This window comes from Nipponia nippon, unplaced genomic scaffold (genome assembly GCF_047370975.1).
Source record: "Nipponia nippon isolate SJK-2023a ecotype South Korea unplaced genomic scaffold, ASM4737097v1 scaffold_4, whole genome shotgun sequence".
Classification (NCBI taxonomy): Eukaryota; Metazoa; Chordata; class Aves; order Pelecaniformes; family Threskiornithidae; genus Nipponia; species Nipponia nippon.
The window spans coordinates 62,233,616-62,240,900 of NW_028262358.1; positions in this window are offsets into that span (position 1 = coordinate 62,233,616).

Consider the following 7,285-nt stretch of genomic DNA (forward strand, 5'->3'; position numbering starts at 1 on the left):
AGGGGAGTTGGAGCCTGTTCAGCAGAGGGCCACGAAGATGGTCAGGGATGGAGCACTTAACCTGTGAGGAGAGGCTGAGGGATCAGATCTGGTTCAGCCTGGGACAGAGACATCTTTGGAGGGATGTAACAGGAGACCCCCCCCAGCACCTATGGAGAAGTCAGCAAGAAGGCAGTGCCAGGATCTTCACAGCACTACACATTGGGAGGACACGGGGCTGAAGTTGAAACAAGAGGCTCATGCTGGATATAGGGAGACACTTCCCCATGAGGACAGTCAAGCACTGGACCAGGTCGCCCAGTGAGGCTGTGCAGTCTCCGTCCTTGGAGGTTTTCAGGACTGACTGAACAGAGCCCTGAGCAACCTGGTCTGAGCTCACAGCTGAGCCTGCTTTGAGCAGGAGGTTGGAGTAGAGACCTCTCAATGTCCCTTCCAGCCTGATACCCTGTGATCCTATGCCTAGGATTTAGCTAGTATCCTACACTCCGAGTGTTATGAAAAGTCTCAGAACTGGGTGAAGGGTTGAAAAGATAAAAGGAATATGTTTTGGCCTCTCTCTCCACCTCTGACCAATTGATTTAACTCCAGTCCAGGAGCAATGGTATTTCCTGATTTCTCTAACCATGATCAGGCAGTGGGCTTGTATAAGTGTTGGCTTGGCAGACAGTATTTTAAGATGAGCTCAGAGGAGCTGAGCAGAGGGCAGAGGGGATGATGCACCCATTGCCTGAGGAGCTGCTAATGCTAAAGCAAGCCTCCATAAAGCAGGAGCACCTGAGCCTCATGGGATGTCTTGTAGGCTCAGAGGTAGGAACAGAAACCCAGCTTTGCCCAGCAAGATATACCCAGTGGGATACCCCTGGTAAGTGAGCTGCTGATACACATGGAGACAAAGCAGATAGGGTTGGACAGAATTTGGCAATTTTAATCTCCCCAGAATACAAAACCAATATGCTACCACAGCATTGAAATAATTGCAGTTATTTGGGGTACTTTGCTTCCCAACCTAAAATTAGTTGTGTGTAAATGCAGCTGTGAGACTAGGGCACCAATGTTGCCTGTGGGGCAGTCACTGTGCTGAACAGTGCCACTATATCATACTCCTTCCTTCCTTCCTTGCAGCTCAGAAGCTCGGTGTTGGTCTGTCCCCTCCCCGCAGATCCCAGTGCTGAGCAGCCACCAGCAGCCAAGAGAAGTCACCGTGTTTGTGTTCGTTGGGTTTTTTTATGAATGCAGGAATTACCACAACTGAATGAATAATTCATTCATGAAAATGATGCATGAAAAAGAAAAGTGCTCCTCTGTTATTCTTGGAAATTGTTAACCCAGTTGCTTTTTTTTGCCTTTGCTGTGGTGGGGGCCGGCAGCGTCTGTCGCTGAAAGCCAGCGAGTTTGCGCTCAGTGAAAGTTTGCAAATGGGGGGGAGGAAAGGTGCACGTCTTCTGGGGATGAGCTCTGACCCGTTGTCACTGATGGCTTTTGTGGGCGTTCTCAGAAAGTCCTGCCGGGCGGCTGGGGTGACTCACCGGCAGCTGACTGAAGGCAGGCAGGAGGCCAACAGCCCCAGCACAACTGGAAAGTACAGAGCAAGTCCAGTGCACGCCAGAAAAAGGAGAAGATGACATGCAGCAATGTGTCTGTCTGTCTGCCTGGCTGTCTGACATAATGCTAGAAAAACCAGTGACTCTCTGTGTTCCTTGTAGGATACAGGGGAGCTTGGTGCTGTGAAGCTACCTTTGTTCTTGCAAGAGGGCATGGTAAATGGTTACATAGCAAAAGGGGGAGCTATCGCAGGCTTTCTGCAGACTGCTTGGCAAACCAAACTTTCTAAGACAAACATGATATTAAATCCTTTCAGAGGCACAGCATACTTTCAGGATCCCTGAGGACTAGGGTCAGATTTACTCCATCAAATCTACTCACTTCCCTATGAAGCTCCTCTTGCCACTTTCTGGCAGGCAAGTGATGGAGATCCAAAGGGATAATGCATATGGTCATATAGGGGTAGGGGTGTAAATACAGCCCAAGTCCCGTTTTGTGGCATCTCCTTCACTGGGGGCTCTGAAAAGCAAGTTAGGGTAGCCAGTTCTGTGCATTAGCCCTGGAGCTTGTGAAGCCTTGTTTCCTACAGAGCTGTGTCTTCAACTCTTGTGATGGCAAGCTCTGACTGAAGATCTTCCTGTGATGGGCTTGTTTATAAGGTGCCCCTTCTCTGCGGACTTGCTGGTGCCCAAGGAGGGTTATCCTCCTGCTACAGCATCCCTCCGCCCTCTGAGCTGCTGGCCCTGACAAACTGTCTCTTCTCACAGATTTGGCAGAATTTAATTTTCTTCAAAACTCCTGCCCCTGAGAGTCATGGATGGCATTGGCCAACAGGCTCTGGGCTAGCTGGCAGGGTATTTCTGAGAGAGAGGGTGGGCAGGACGGGCAGGGTGGACAGGCAGGCAGACAGGCAGACACAGGCAGTGTGACTCCCGGCGCTTTTTAAAGAAGCTGAGATGAATGGCTGCTAGAGGTGACCCTGGGCGGGAGCTTTTTACTACCTTGAGGACCCTGCCTAGGTAGAGCTGGAGTTAGCAGACCAGAGGCACATCTCTGGGGCTTACGCCCAGCTTACCCCCAGCTATAAGCTATGGGCCTTACCATGGCCTGGCCTGAACATCCCAGAGCTGCATCTGATGCCGGTTCCCCTCACCGGGCCTCATCCTGACCCTCTCCCATGGGCCAACATCCTGTCCCCATCCCTGAGGAGCTGCCTGATGGTGAATCCTGGCTGGTTCCTTCCTGGCCCCGGATGCCCAAGGCACATAACCAGGAATGAAGAAGTCACGGGGGTGCTTGAGGCCGAGGAGATACAGCATGTCCTTAGCTGCAGCTGAGCTGTGGTATTTCAGAGATCACCAACTCCCCAGCCCTGGCTCCCACTGACACTGAAGTTATTCATCAAAGGCAGGAAAAAAGCCTTCCTGATTTCAAGCCTCTGGGGAAGCACTGAGGCATGGGTTCGGCATGATATAATACAGAGCAAACAGTGATTCAATTTTGATTCAAAGCCCCTGGTGAAGGACACGGACAGCTTGGCTTTCTCTCTTTTTTCCTTGGCAGGGCAGTTCTCTGCCAGTGTTACACCCCGGGAGAGATGTGGACGCATTTCCCCTTTCCCACAAGGTCAAAAGTGGGAGGCTTTTGTGAGGGGAGTCCATTGAAAAGCCCACAAAATCCATGTCGCTTCTCACTAGCGGACAAGTACCATTCAGCTGGCGTACCATGACTCAGATTGTATGGGAAAGGCTGCAGGCTGCTCTCTGGGGGTCACGGTGCTGTTATTCCCGCTGCCAGTGGGCAAGGCGAAGAGGCTCGCTGGAGCGCCGCAGCTGCTCTTGCTGGTACGGACCTCAAGATCCCCACGAGGGCTGCTCCAGGGACAAGGCTACGAGACGAGGTTTAGGTATTGGCAGTTCAGGCTAGGTTGGTTAAATCACCATTTAAGTAGCTGTCCTAATATGGGCAGGACATAAAACTCTGGAGTTTAAAGAGGGAACCGACACTAGTGTTTAGGGATGAAAATAATGAAGTGTTCCTTTTTCAAGTAAGAGTGACTGATCTCCAACTGCAAAGAGGGAGTTTTTCAGAATGCAGGCACTTACTTTCTGTGGTTTGTACCGCCTGACAACCATTCAAGCTACAGAAACTGTCAAGTAAGTCTTTTCGGTGATGAATGCAAGAGAAAATTGAAAAGCAACCCTGTAAAAACTGATCTCTGCAAATGTTAAGTAAGTTCTTCATAAAATCAAGGGCTAACAGCGCTGGCGTGGGAGCTATGCAGCTTGCAGTAGGCACTGTGCAGCCTCCTCTGCTGAGCTCCTGGTTCCCAAAGGCGAGGGCGGAGGGAGGTGAGGTGTGTGGTAAGAGCAGGACTCCATAAGGATGAAGCAGGGACCAACTAGTTTGCATTTGCTTGCAGTAACTGGAACTTCATTCTTTTTCTGTGAGTGTTTTGTTTATTTTTTAGTTTCCCTTTATCCAAGAAAGAGATGTGACATTCAAGAATTCCGTTAGCCTAAGCCAAAGCCTGAGGGCACTCAGTAGCAGACAGGTCTGTGACACTGAACTCAGCAATGTTCAGAAAAAGACAGTGACCCTAGAGACAAGTCCTGGGGAAATTCAGAGCCTGACCCTACCAAAGCTACGGGCACAAACCTTTTAGGGCACCTCTACCCCTGCCACTGGGAGAGCAGTGGGCAAAGCCTCAGCAACGCAGTGCTTAGCTACGAACGCGTGTGTGACATGGTGCCACATCACAGGGCATCTCCAGGACAGCTCGTGATCCTTTTGCTAGCCTGGCACTGTGTCAGGGATGGTAAGCTCTACACCTTGGCAGGGAGGATTGGTTTGGGCACAGAGCCATCCCAGAAGCGCTATTACTACCATAGCAGCAGCCAGAGCAAGGTTGCTGAGGGTCCTGCCGGCAGCGGCGGTGCTCTCTGCGCCGTGCTGCCTGCAGTTCCCTTGCCAGCCTGGGCGATGGGTGAAGCCAGCCCAAACTTCCCTGCGCTAAACATCTGAAACACTGAAACATCTTCTTGTGCCTGCAGGTGTTTTGAACGTTGGGGCTGTGCATCAAGGTTTGTGCTGTTAAGGGGCTATATCATCCCCTGTTTTCTGTGTCAGCAGTTTTGGGGCAAAGATTGCAAAAATGCAGCTTTTGGTTTCCTTGTAACGTGTTTTCCTGTGACAGTAGGAATGAAAATAATGTACGTGCATGAAGAATAAGAAAGAAAAAAAAGTTGTGAAGATCTCCAAAATTCAAAAAGTCAGAAAGAAGCCCTGATACTAACTTATACTTGCCAGGCTACTCAATAGGTAAGATAAGGTTTAAAAAAAAAATAAATGTAGATCCTCCTTAGTAAGTATGCAGCTGATTAAAGGAGAAGTGCTAAAACACTTCTGATACAGGATGTGGACTGGAGTTCCTCATCTTCATTGAGTCCTATGGATTGCAAAAGCATGACAGTCTGTTAATCAAAAGCAAAATGCTAAGCAGCGAGTGAGGAGAAGCCAAAGGTACAAACAGAGGAAACTCCCTCACACTGATTCCACAGTTTCCCTTCGAGTGATGCCTGGACTGCAGGAGGCAGCTTAAATCATCTCCTGTATTACTGCACTTCCATCTGCTGCTCCTTTTCCTCCTGTGTCAGTTGTCCTATGAAGCAAGTGTAAAACCATCAGCCTAAAATATTCTTTCTTGCTCTGTGGCAAAGACAGCCAGGAATTCCAGCTGCTCTTAAGGAAACGTACGGTGTTAGCAGATAAGCTACTGTGACCTAAATATGGTTTCTTCTTAAGAAGAAAAGAGATATGAAAAATATTGCGGGCACATTAGCTATGGAGAAGTCTTACGGGAAGGTCAATGTTTTGCTTAAGCCGGTACATCCTGCTTATAGTTAATATATTCAGAGTTTATGAAAGACCCAAACAAACATAAAGGTGCAAAAGGTGGAAAAATGTTCTCCTACTGGGCTGTGAGTGCACTTTAGTGCTGGAGCAGAGAGGCCAGCTGGAGGCAGGAGGACAGTAAAGTCCCCATCAGGTCTGTTTGTCTTTCCTGAGACCGCCAGCAGGACTGTTACTGAGATGGTGTTTCCCATCTGCATGTCAGTGTGATACCGCATGTTTCATCCTGAAGGGAAACCTAGCAAGGTTCCTGGTTGCCGCTCCTTTAGGAAAGCTATGTTGTTGCCTTCACGTTCAGTAAAGAAAATCTTTTCGTCCCTTTAATTTATTTCAGTAATGTTCTGGAGAGCTGCACCACAAATTACATTGCTTTGGCTGGTTTCATTAGCAGTATACAAGAGTGTTCAAAACGCAGTTCATGCAAAGGTCCGTCATATACCAAGAGCCATAAAAAATTAAAAAATGGTCTTGAGTAGGGCTGTTTGCAGACACCTGAGTTTCTGTGACCAATTCACCCACTGTTAAGAACAGAGATAGTGATATTCCCATGGCAAAGCTCCTGGAGATCTACTGACAAAACCAGCTACATGATATTTGACATTGCTATCACTATAATTGCTGCTGGCAGTGTGTGGGCTTCATGTGCAGTGAAATGATTGCAAGCCGAACTAGTACAAGCCACATTTAAACCTTTAACATTTAAACCTAGTAGGAGGAAAGCCACATTTAAACCTAGTAGGAAGAAAGGAGTCCAAGTCCACATAATGTAAAGTCTCTGATGGCTGAGCCTTGGTGATGCTTGGCATAGCAATTGAAGATGCCAGCACTGGCAGCTCTCTGCACTGCTTCTCCAGCAGACCCTGCTCTCACTCAGCAGAGCTGGCAGATCTGCATCCTGCTCGTGCCTTAGGCATCCTGATTCGCAGTTTGATATTCTGGGGTACCCAGAGAGTCACTGTTTGTCATATTAAGATACCCAAAGTGTAGAGGACAGTAGCTTTGTGCTAAGATTTTGGTGCATGGGCAAATGTCGCATTCTGCCCACTCCTTCATAGGAATGGAAACCTCTGGCTCTGGTTCTTGGTGGACCAGAAGGGTCAGTTCCATCTTCATCTGTCCTGGCTGGATTTTCCAGAGCTTGTCAGGCTTAAAAGGAATTATAAAATGGACTTCAGTTAAATCAGCACAACTTCCCTGTATAGATGTGGCCAGAGTTTCTTACGGTACTGACCTAAAAAGGAAGCAGGAACAAAGTCTAGAGTTCCCCCAGTCCCCACAAAGCCCTGGCCTCTGTATTCTCTTTTTCCTGAAGAGCTGGAAAATATGTCTGCTTTCTTCTAAAAAGGACAAACTACATGTGGATTTCGAACTACATTTTCCCATCTCTGATTTCATACAGTCACACTTTTTGAGAGTTCAATCCCTTCTTTTGCAAGGCAGAAAGGATGGGTGAAAACTCCAGATTTTATTTCAGCATTCTCACCATCAGACCACATCAGATCCTGATAATGAATCTGGTCTGTGCTGAGATTTTCAAGATGCTCCCAAGATGCCAAAAAGAGTGTCATGACACAGTAATGAAGAGACTGCTATTCTGATTGTCTCAGTAATTACTTGATTGATAGCAGAGCGCTGCTGATCATTTCTGGCCATGTGGAAAGGCATGCTGACCACTGTTACTGTGCATTCGCAGCCAAGCTCCTAAAGACATGTATGGTAGGTGAAAGGCTAACAGCCTGCTTCCAGGAGCGGAGAAGGTAATTCAGGCCAGCAGTTGTTGGAGCATGACCAGAGCATCCCCGCCTGTGGGTGCTGTGGGGTGGTGGGGGAC